Raw genomic sequence first — 12,316 nt, forward strand, 5'->3', positions numbered from 1 at the left:
ATTTAAAATTCCAACACTAAGCTTTTAAACTGTGTAAGGAATATTTTTTTGAAAATTTAAGGTAACTAGCTTAAAAAACCTAGGAGGAAAAATATTTTTAGTGAAATAGATATTTCCGCATTTTTAGCTTGCACCTTCGATTAGGTCCTTATGGAACTCTCCGGCTTTGACCGCTTATATCTCAAAAACTATTTTGGATTTTGTAAAGCTATAAAAAGCATCTGGTAGCTAAGATAGTATTTTATTAAATAAGATCAACTTGTAAAAAAAGTGTTCAACCCCCCTTTAGCTTTAATTGTAAACATTACTTAAAATGTTCAACCTTTTGGCTAGCTGTTCTACTGATTATTAGCTTAAAATAATTATTTTCTTGGTTTTCCAAAACCTCATTCTGACTTAGGAAAGTTTATAATAACTCAGGTTAGTTTTTTTGAATCAAAGAGTGGCAACCCTGAAATTAGCTATAATTAGGTGATATTCTTGTTGCCAAAAATCATGGAAAGGTTAAAAGTTTAGGAAAATATAAATTTTAGTGTTTTTTATCTTTCTTTCAAATTGAAGTTATTTTTATTGTTTTTTATATTTCAAGTTTTTCTTTTGTTCTTTCAACTTTAAGAAAATTTAAATGTAAATATTGTTTAGAAATTTAGCAAACATACCAGCTACTATTTTTAACTGTTATTCTTAACTAGACATTAATAACATATCATAAACTTTCTTATTATTTATTTATTTTAGCAGCACATTAATACTTTTAGTCTAAATTTTTTTTAAACTATAATTTTTTCAAAATTCAAAAGTATATAGTTAGATATAACACATAAAAGATAAACTTCACACAATTATACTAAGTTAGTAGTTAGTTATATATAATTGCATTATCGTACATAGTAGTCTTTATACTACTTACATTACAAATGACTTAGAGCATTAAGAATCCGCTTCCAGATTCGGCCGGATTTTAGTTTGAAAAAAATATCCGGGTTCGGTTCCAGTCGGATCTTAATTTGAAAAAAAAATTCGGATCAGGATCCTGGTCCGGTACATCACTAACTAATATATATATATATATATATAAAAGTTGTTAAAGTTTGCCAATAACACTACCTGTTTATTATTATGAAATTGCTATTGTAGTCAATACATGATAATATTTAATTTTATATTAAAAATTTAAAATATGTCATTTTCATATACTTCATGCCATTTTAGTGATCGGCAATTGTTATTGTATTAAAAACTGTTTTTCAGGAGTCAAAAATTCTTACGTTCACGGCAGCATTATAGAAGGTGTATTCACTGGATGGGTCCATCACCCTCAAGAAGGGACTTTTTATTTAGACGAGATTCACGATTTTCACGGGGGATCAACGAAGGGAAAATCCCCATTAAGTGGTTACCAGGGACACTCCGTCATCTACCATCACGATGACGTCATAATGCCTGAAGGGTTAGTTGATTTAGAATAAAGTTTTTTTTTTATTCTTTTAAATTTTCAAAGAAATTTTTCTTTAACAAAGCTGAGATTGAATATTAAAAACTAAACGAAAAATCTTGAAATATTATTTTTTGTTATTTTGCAATAGATAAACACTAATTTTAGATTTTTATTATTCACGTGCAAAGTGCTATTTGTTTTTAAGAAGTTTAAATTTAAAAGACTGATAAAAACTAATTCTAGAAGTATATTCAGAACAGAACAATTTTTTTACTTTACTAAGTAACTTACTATTACTGTTTTTTTTTTCAAGATACACGAAAAGCGCGGCTCTTAAAGCATCAAGTTGCACTGCTGATGACCTTCGAATTGAAAGGACAATTGCCTCGGTTAGTTGAGTTATGTTTTTCGTAAAAGATTAATTATTTAATAATTTTTCAAAAGCTTTATGCTTCTTTTCGCTACAATTTATACTTTAAAGAAACCTTTTAGGTTATAAAAGAGATGTTTTTAAACGATTAGTAAACTAATTTTTTTTATTGTTTTATTTAAGTAAATATCGGTATCCTTTAAAAATAAACTAAGTTTTCTTCTTAACAACTGTTCACCAAAGTTTGTAGTTATCATTGTTATTAGTGTACAGTATTAGTTATTAATAAGTTGACTTGTATAAGATCATTATGTATTGTAATAACTATTTAATACTTTTTAAAGTCGAAATGATTGCTTTTATACCTTTTTAAACAATTTTATTATATCAAGGTTTTTTGAAACTGTTGTTTTATCATATTTTAATATTTTAAACGTAGCAAACATCAGAATTAGAGCCAATTAATAAAAGAAACAAAAGGTCAGTAGACAACGACAAAAATACCTGTTCCATATATATTCAAACAGACTGGGTGCTCTATCAGTTAGTTTTTTTTTTCTTATAGATTGTAGGTTAAAGTTTAAAAAAAAACTATTTCAATGATATAATAAAGCAACAGAAGGAAGTAAGTATAAATGACCGAAAAAAATCTTTCTTGTTATACATATAAACTTAATACTGATGTTAAAGTAAACAAAACATGTTGATTAAAAAAAAAAATCTTTAATAGGGAGTATAAAGGACTGAAGAACCCAGTTGAGTACATTACCAGCAAAGTTAGTTCTCACGTGCATGCACTCAACAAGATTTACGGAAAAACTGATTTTGAAGGAATTACTGGTATCAGATTTGAAATCGCCAGACTGCAGGTAAGATTTAATGATTACATAGTAAACCAACTTTAGTGTTAGTAAATAGAATATATTTCAGTTTTACTATTAACATTTATTATAGCTTATAATACCTTAGCTATTTAAATAAGCAATATGTCTAAACTATTGTTCTCGTAACTGTAACCAAAAAAGTATCATTCGAAATATATTCAAAAAACAAATAACAACGTCAAAGTCTCCTATATCAACAAACATCAAAACAACAACTTTAAAAGTAGTTTAATACTACCCAGATACACAAAGAAAGCACACCAGAGAACGCAGGCGAGTTTGAGACTGCGCAGAAATATTTAGACTACGTGTCTGAAGGTAATTATGATGATTACTGCCTCGCATACACTTTTACTTCCAGAGATTTCACACCGACCATCGGGCTTGCTTGGACTGCTGAACCCGGTAATGAGTTTTATTTTGTTGTTTTCAGCACAACTTTTTTACTTGATTGTGATGTCTCGATTATTATTTAAACTCAATGACGTTTAAATTTATTTAATTAAAAAAATAAATTGTCAAACTTAAATTTTGCTACAATATGTAATTTTTAATTAGAATTCTTGTGACAGTTATAATTCGATGATTTTATGGACGACTTGAATGATTTTTTTTTATTTAACTAAAATTTAGTTTAGTAGTTTAACCAGGTCGTTAAAACTATAATTGTCTAAAGGTCTACAAAACTAGTTTAGAATGATACAAATTTATATACGTTCCACAATAAATAAATTAATTAGAAAATCTAACATTATTTCTTTAAACAGGAAACCCTGCTGGAATATGTCAGAAGCACAGTTACGGGGAAAGCTTGAACGGAGGCATTCTTTCTTTCAAACGCGAAGGAAATATTTTGCCTTCTGCCGTCAGTCAATTAGCGTTCGCTCACGAAGTAGGACATAGTTTCGGATCACATGTAAGTTTTAACGATAACTTATTAAAACAAAAATTAAATAAAAAAAAATATTTTATCGAGACATGAAAGATATACAGTCGTCTGTAATGTAACCGTTCTAGTTTAAAAAATGTCTTTTGAGCTGTCTAGTTATTTATCTACACATATAATAAGTAGTGATCAACCGAGTCCAAAAACTTCGGAATCGGACGAATCCGAACCCGAGTCTTATTTTCAAGTTAGGATTCAGCCGAGTCCGAATCTTATTTCCAAATTAGGATTCGGCCGAGTCCGAACCCGAATCTCTATTTTTAAATTTAGATTCGGCCAAATCCGAAACCGAGTCCGAGACTTAAATTGGTTATGAATCCTTAATGTCCCAGAGTTTCACAGACTGATAATTATCAAGGCTAGTTTGCCTGATAGCTTCAAGCTTTCTTTTCGTTGGAGGTTCTGGTGCAGTACAACTTCTATCTTTGTCTAAATATTCACTTTGAGATGTTTTTAAATTATGCTGTGTTGAATTTTCAAATGCTCGTGCATGAAAGAGGTAGTATATGACTTAAACTTGCTACTTCCTCTTTTTATCTTATCTTCGCAGATATTGCATACTGCGATGAAGTTACCTTTCTAACTTATAGTAAAATATTGCCAGACTGTTGAAGACATTATTAATACTGTAAAACAAAAGTAACTATAGAAATATATTATGATAGTATTATAAAAATTAAAATGCACTAAGTCTTAGTTCTAAATAGTAATTAAATTTCTTTGTTGGGTAAACTTTATTCTAATACAGCTGTTAATATTGGTCGTAATAGTTTTGTTCTTATATTATGACTTCATTTAAACAAAACATTTTATGGATACAAAAAAAATGTATATTAAACTACTATGCAAAACATGATACTACAAAATAGAAACCAATGTATATTTAAATAGTTATTAAGCTAATGCTATTAATAAGATCAAGCTTTATTTGACTAGTGTATCAAATTTATTTCATACAGTTTACCATTTAATTACATTGTATTTTAGCATTTGTATGTATTTACATTCCTAACGAACAAAAATAGTAATAATTAAATATAAGCATAATAAAAAAGAGCTACAAATTTGCGAAAATCTGCTTTAATATAACTATTTGTTTTCTTATTTTAACGATTAAATTTATTTATTTTTCCTGGCATAAATGTTTGAAATTAAGTAAAAAACTTTAAATATAAAAAAAACATTTCTAAAATCTACTAACAGAATCTCCAAAATAGAATATTTAACAAAATAAGCTTAATAAAGTTGTGAGAATATATATAAATACATTTATCATAAACAAACTACCAACTACATTTACATTATTCAGGGTTGTCACTCTTTAGGTAAAAAAATCTGCCCTGAGTAACCTCGAGATTTTTAAGTCCTTAGAAACAAATTAACATATTTCGACACCGATAAAAACCAAGTTTAAAAAAAATTGGTTATAAAACAAAGTACTGCATCTAATTCAACTAAATTTTATCTAATGTAAAATTTTAAAAGTCTTAAAACTACTCTGAAGGATCTATTAAAAATTTAAACTACCCTGAGTTTAACAGAACAAAAATTGTGATGATGCTAAAAAAAGATATCTATATTATAAATTTCATTGTGTCAAATCAAAATCTTTTTACTTAATATCTAAAAATTGTTAAAACTCCAGGTTTTTTAGTGAATTTCGTTTGATATTTTAGTTTTTTTTTAATTTCACAATTTCAGGATTTTTCTAGGTTTTTTAGTCTAAATTGTCAAATTTTAGGGTTTCAGTTTTTTTTTTTGGAACCCTGTAAAGAGAACTATATAACTTTAATTTTTTTTAGAGTTAGTTTTTATTACAATTTCATACTTCAACATGATATACCTTTTGTGGACCAACATAAAAAGTCTCACTTGGGTCTGGTTGATTGTCTGTGAAAAGATTGTCAACCTGACCTTTTTGCCCATGTTTTTCCTGCAGACAGAGTGACTTCTTAGCACGTTTATGCTTAGGGCCCTCGGCGGGCAGTTTGGTATTTGTATTTAATTTAGACATAAAAATAAAATTATTTTACACTAACTTATTATAATGTATCAGTGAATTTTATCTATCAATACCAAAGACTATTCTAGACTACTTTATATAAAGTTCGCATTATAGTTTCTATTATACAAAAGAACAACGCAACAATTTTATAAAACTTCTTACTTAAAAAATATAAGCTGCTTTCAAAACTTTTTTAAATCACTAGGATAATGTATTTTAATGAAATGTTGCATCATTGATTTTAAGCCCTATTTCTTACAACAGCAGCAAGCTCTGAATATTCTCTTAATATTTAGAGTTCATTAACGAAAGTAGTTGCAGCAGTTCATTATTGCAAATTAATCGAAGTTTTATTGTTAACGGATTTTTTACTTTTAGAACTTTTTTTAAATAATAAATATTAAAATGTTTGAAGTTATAACATATATATCATTCATTAAAATTATCAGCTATATAAATAATATAATATTAACAAAAAACATATAGATAAAAGTATTCAAGCATCTGCTTTAATGTTACATATATAAGTTGCATTTCGAGCCACCATAAAAACCTAAACATATGATGAATAAATAAAAACAGTTATCGAAAAAGCTGAGAAAAAATACTTTAATTGTTTACTTAATTTTATTTTAGAGTCTAATAAAAATAATATATCATAGTTTTTATACTGTGTAAAAAACTCTAAATAAAAATTGATAATGCATTTATAAGTGAGAAAGCCCATTTTTTATCCACTCAAGCGTGAAATCATTTAACTAGTTATACATTTCATTTAACTTTTTACACATAATTTAGTAAAATTTAAAAGTTTAAAGTGGTCTACCGAGTCTAAAATTTCGGATTCGACCGAGTCCGAATCCTATTTTGAAATTAGGATTCGGCCTAATCCGAATCCGTGTCTTATTTTAAAATTTAGGATTCCGCCGAATCCGAGTCCAAAAAGGCCAGGTTCGTCCAAACCCGAGTCCTAATCTTGAATTCTTTAGATAACTACTTATAATTCAAATGAGTATCAATAAGAACATGTATGACAAATCAAAACTATGAAATCTGAACTTCTTTAATCTTTATGGAATGATTGCAATGAAATTGTTCTGAAAAAAACTATGAAAACTTTCTTAAATTAATTCAACGTTATGACTAGTTACTATATCATTTAAACTACTATTTAAGCCCATAACTAAACAATATTTTTTTCTTAATTTAAATTATACTTTTATAATAAACAAACAGCACGATCAAACTGAGGAATGCCTTCCTGGAGACTACGGAAATCCTGATGGTAATTTTCTGATGTATTACACTGAAAGTAAAGCGGACAAACCGAACAACTTCAAGTTTTCACAATGCAGTATCAGAAGCATGTCGAGGATACTCAGAGAGAGGAAAGACTGGTGCTTCACAGGTATTATGTTTAGTTTGAATTTTTTTATTAATCTAATTTGGTTTTATATAACTTTTACTTCTTTATGTTACATGTTTATTTTGTGGGTGATCAGAGAAAGAAAAGATAGGTGTTTCACAGGTAGGAAGTGTTGTTATAAATTATTACAGTTTGTTTGATTTGTAGCAGTCGAGTATTTAAGTTTAGTTCTAAGTGTATACACTTTAAACTTGTTCGCTTAAGATTATAAATTTTGTTGATTAAAAGTAAAATTGTTGGTTTATTTTTTGTGGAATATCTCACACGTTGTTTTAAGTTAACAAGTAGATGATTTCAGACTGAACAGTTAATCTAAAAAACGGCGTTTTTATTGCAATCTACTCTTTAGGCTCAATTAGATACTGTTTTTAAATAATTGTAAGATCTAACAAACACAAATACTCTACTTTAAAGTAAACCAATGTAATCTAACACAACAAAAACTCAAGTAAACGGTTTATTGATGAAGCATCCAACATTTGTTTGTTAGACTTAACATGTATTTGTTTAAACAGAATCAAACCATCCAAGATGTGGTAACGGTATAGTAGAAGAAGGTGAGGAATGTGATTGCGGATACCCCGAAGATTGCAGTGAAAAATGCTGCATTCCGGCTGGTCAGTATGGAGAGTGTACATTAAGAAGAGGGATGACTTGCAGGTAATAATATGATATTTGTCTATGATTTAAAAACTTTCAATTGTAAGCTAAACATTTTCTGATCACTTCTTAAAATAGTTGTAGCAATGCTGAGTATGAAATATTAAGTCAAAAGCTTGACGGGAGGTTTTCTATAGACAAGTATAAAACTTAGCTTTCCTTCAGTGCTTTTTAAAAATGGAATCAACTTTGTGTGTCTTATTGCACGGTCGGAAAGCTGCGGCCCGCAAGACAGTTTCTGGCTAAAACATACCTTTTTGTGGTAAAAGCTTTAAAATATGCTATCAATTTTAAACTGCTCATAACTATTGCTTATTTTATCTCATTTTTATTTAAATTAGTATTTTATGTTGATTAATAATATTTTAAAATTAACTGCTACTCGCAAAAGACTTTTTTGTATAGTGCCGGCTGCAAAAAAAAATTCTCTAAAAAAGTTGGACCGCGACTTGTAAAAGGCTGCCGACCTTTGCCTTGTTGTATGCTAAATTTGAAATTAAAGATGCAATTTTAAAGATTACTAAAAATTTATTAAAACAAAATAAAAACGTTGAAATTGTTACAGAATTTAAATTTCGTCGAGGTTGACTTTTTACAAAAATAGAAATACATACGTCATAATTGCTTAGGTATATTAAATACTTTATTTAGTTTACTACTTAATTTTTACATATATCTTCAGCTTTGTTCAACTTATACAGAACGAAATGTCTAATTTCCAATGGAATAGGAAAAAAAAAGATTTAAGCATGTTCATTTTTACTATCTACATAATTAATTATAAATATTAACCTAACTACTGTTCTACAGTCCTTCTCAAGGACCATGTTGCAGCGAAACGTGCGAGTTTCACCAGCAAGGAACAACGTGCAGCGAAACGACGGATTGCAAGTTTGAGCAGAAATGCAACGGTTTCAACGCGACTTGCCCATTGGCTGAATTGAAACCTGATTATACAGAGTGCAAGTATTCGACTAAACTGTGCAAGCAAGGCGTTAGTTTGTGTTTTTATTTTATGATATTGTTTTATGGTGTAGGCTGAAATTTTTCGAAATTGTATTCTTAATTTTTTTCGGTTGCACTACTAAGATCATTAAGATAAAATTAGCATTTATGACTTTATTTTAATTTTTTTTTCATCCCGTAAATAACGAAAGTGAAATAGCAAACGAAACCTTTTGCATCACCAATGTAGGCTCCAGATAAAAACACATATATTATACTGTTTTAGAAAAAAAACTGTATGTACTATAAAAATTCTTGTAAGAACGCATATACAAACTATTTATCGACAGTTATTCTGTTAGCAATAGACTTAAGGTAACTATATAAAACATTGAAATTATTTGTAACTTACTACTTAAAAGTCTTATGCTTGAATATCAATCCTAAATTTACAACAAACGCAGAAATGCAGCCTGAGCAGATGTTCGCTTCACGAAGATTATGAAGAATGTGAATGTCAATCTGCTTTTAATTCAAATAATACTTCGTTGTGCCACACATGCTGCAAGAAAATTGGTATGAAATTGTTAAACAGTTTATATAAAAACGATGAGTACACGTTTAAAATCATTTATATTAACAAATCATTTACATAAAATTATTTATATTTAAAAATATTAACAAATACTTATCAAACATTGATTGGACTTCATTATTTAATAAATCAAAAAATCTCCAACACTTTTATGACCAATTTATCGACTTAATTCAAACTTCAATTAAACTCTTTATTCCACCTTATCCTAAAAATAAAAAATGCAAAAAATATCCATCTAACATTAAAAAATTATTAAAAGAAAAACTTATTCTTTACAAAAAAAGTAAGAAAAATAAATCATTCTCCAAAGCCTATAAAATTAAATCAAAAGAATATGAATTAGCTGTTAAAAAATACAATTTAGATTATGAAAAATCCTTCTACACTAACCCAAATAAAAAAAAGTTTTATAGCTACGTTAAATCTAAAATTAAATTAAATACTTCATTGCCTCCCCTATTTGATCACCATAAAAACAAAACAGTATTTTCAGATTTTGAAAGAGCCACACTCTTCAATAAAAATTTTCAAAATGTATTTAAACAAGATCAAAATCATCAAAGTTTTAAGAAACCTAAAAAAAACATGCAGTAAAATGAAAAGTTTTATTATAAGTTCTGGAGACATTAACACATCGACGAAGCATCTTAAAGATAAAAGTTTTAGAACGCCAGAGAAAACTCCACCTTATTTTATAAAGCATGCTATTCAATCATTAGTTTTTCCTTTATTATTAATTTTTAATTGCTCCCTAGCATTGTCAGAAATACCAAAACAATGGAAATCATCTTATGTAATTCCAGTATACAAAAAAGGTATCAAACACGACCCATTAAATTATAGGCCAATATCCTTAACCAGTACGTTTTCCCGAATTTTTGAACACATTATTTCCCAAAAAATATTTAACCACCTCTTCGACTTTAATTTATTAACACCAAAACAATTTGGCTTTGTTCCCCACCGATCATCAGGAATTCAATTATTAACATGTTTACATACTTGGCTAATAACTTACTTAAACAATGAATCAGTCACAGTAGTCTATAATGACATCAAAAAAGCTTTTGACTCTGTGTCACACATTAGATTATTAAAAATTATGACTCAATATGGTTTTGATGATAACTTAGTGAATTGGTTAAGCGAATTTTTAAGTAATAGGACACAAAGTGTACTCATTAACAACACATTATCAGATCCTCTAAAAATTCACAGTGGAGTACCACAAGGTGGAGTCATTGGTCCTCTTCTCTTTTTAATTTACATCAACGACATCACTTTTAATACTCACATTAAAAGCGAAATAAGTCTATTTGCAGATGATGCAAAAGTATTTAGCAAGTCAGAAACTTCTTTACAAAAAACATTAGATAATATTCACGAATGGCTAAAAACAAGAAAACTTGATTTAAATCCAAAAAATGCCAAGCTCTAACCATCAATAAAAATAAACCCTTCTCTATTAACCTTTTAATTAATAAAACTAAAATACCAGCAGTAAAATCTTTTAAAGACTTGGGAATACATATATCTGAAAATCTAAAATGGAACAAACATATAAGTTATTTATACAAAATTGCTCAAAACTCATCATATCAAATACTTAAAAGTTTTAAAACCAGTTCTGCTAGTATTCTCACTAAACTATTTAAAATCTACGTTCGCCTTAAACTCGAATACAATACCCCAATATGGTCACCCTATTTAAAAAAAGACATTATTAGGATTGAGTCTGTGCAGAGAAATTTTACCCGTTTTGTTTGTATTAGATGCAACATTTCAAATACCTCATACAAAGATAGATTGGTGAAACTCAGATTGGAGTCTCTAGAGGATAGAAGATGGCAGTTTGACTTGATAACACTTTTTAAAATTGTTAATGGTAAATATAAAGAATTTTTCAATCATTTTTTTGTTTTTTCTAGGACCAATTATAATTTGAGAGGAAATAATAAAAAAATAAAATGTAAATATAACTTTTATAACAGTCAGTGGCAAAACTCTTTTTTCTGCAGAACAATAAGTATGTGGAATAGGTTACTGCAGGATGTGGTTTCGTGTGGGAGGGTGGAACAATTTCGATTAAAACTAAAAAAATTCGATTTAAATAATATAAACACAAGTAAAATACAGTGATTAACGAATAAAAATTCATTTAAAAATATTAGTATCACTAAGATCAATTTTTCTTCCTTACGCCTTCCCCCTACAGATTATAAGTTTTTATATATAATTTTTGTAAATGTGTAATCTTTTCTAGTCTATGCATAGGTTTTTATATGAGAATTTATTTCGTTTTGTTTCTATGTGCATACTAAGTTATTATTTATCGTACAGGACTATTTGTTTGTAATTTTTATTATTTTTTTTTTACTGTGTTGTTTTTAGATTTTAATTTTCATTGGATGTAATTTGTTTGTTTCTTTTCTCGTGTGTATCGTTTGAGCGACTCGGGTTTTAATGCCCGAGTCCATCTTTGCACAATAAACTCCAATAATAATAATAATAATAACATATAATATAAATTTATATATGTATATAGATATATATTATATGTAACTTTTGTTAGTAAATATATTTGACAGACGAAAAGTCTTGTAAAAACAAAAATTAAGTGTATACTTTACTTTTTGTTTTCTAGCTTTAAAGTAAGCTTTTGAGTGAAGTTTTAGTAAAGTAAAGTTTTAGAAGTTTTAAGTTTTCCTTTTCAAAACTAAGTACTCTTAGAATTTTGTAAAAAGAACTAAGTATACTTTAAATTTTAAACGCTACTTATATTAAAGTTAAAAAACAAAAATTAAAAAGGAGCACCTCAATCAACTTGCAAGAGCATAATAGATCCAAGCATGCCGAAAATATTATCAGATAAATTAGTTGTGAAATTACCGGGAAGCTCCTGCGATAATCAACAAGGTTTGTTGAACTCTATATTTAGACATGTTTCCATATCCTGTTTTAGACAATTTTTGTTTGTTGAAAAAACAGTAAACCACGATGAGTCTGTGGAACAACTCTGTATTTCTGAACATGTTGTTTAGTTT

The sequence above is a fragment of the Thalia democratica genome, chromosome 3, assembly GCF_965202585.1.
Source record: "Thalia democratica chromosome 3, ktThaDemo2.hap1.1, whole genome shotgun sequence".
NCBI classification, from domain to species: Eukaryota; Metazoa; Chordata; class Thaliacea; order Salpida; family Salpidae; genus Thalia; species Thalia democratica.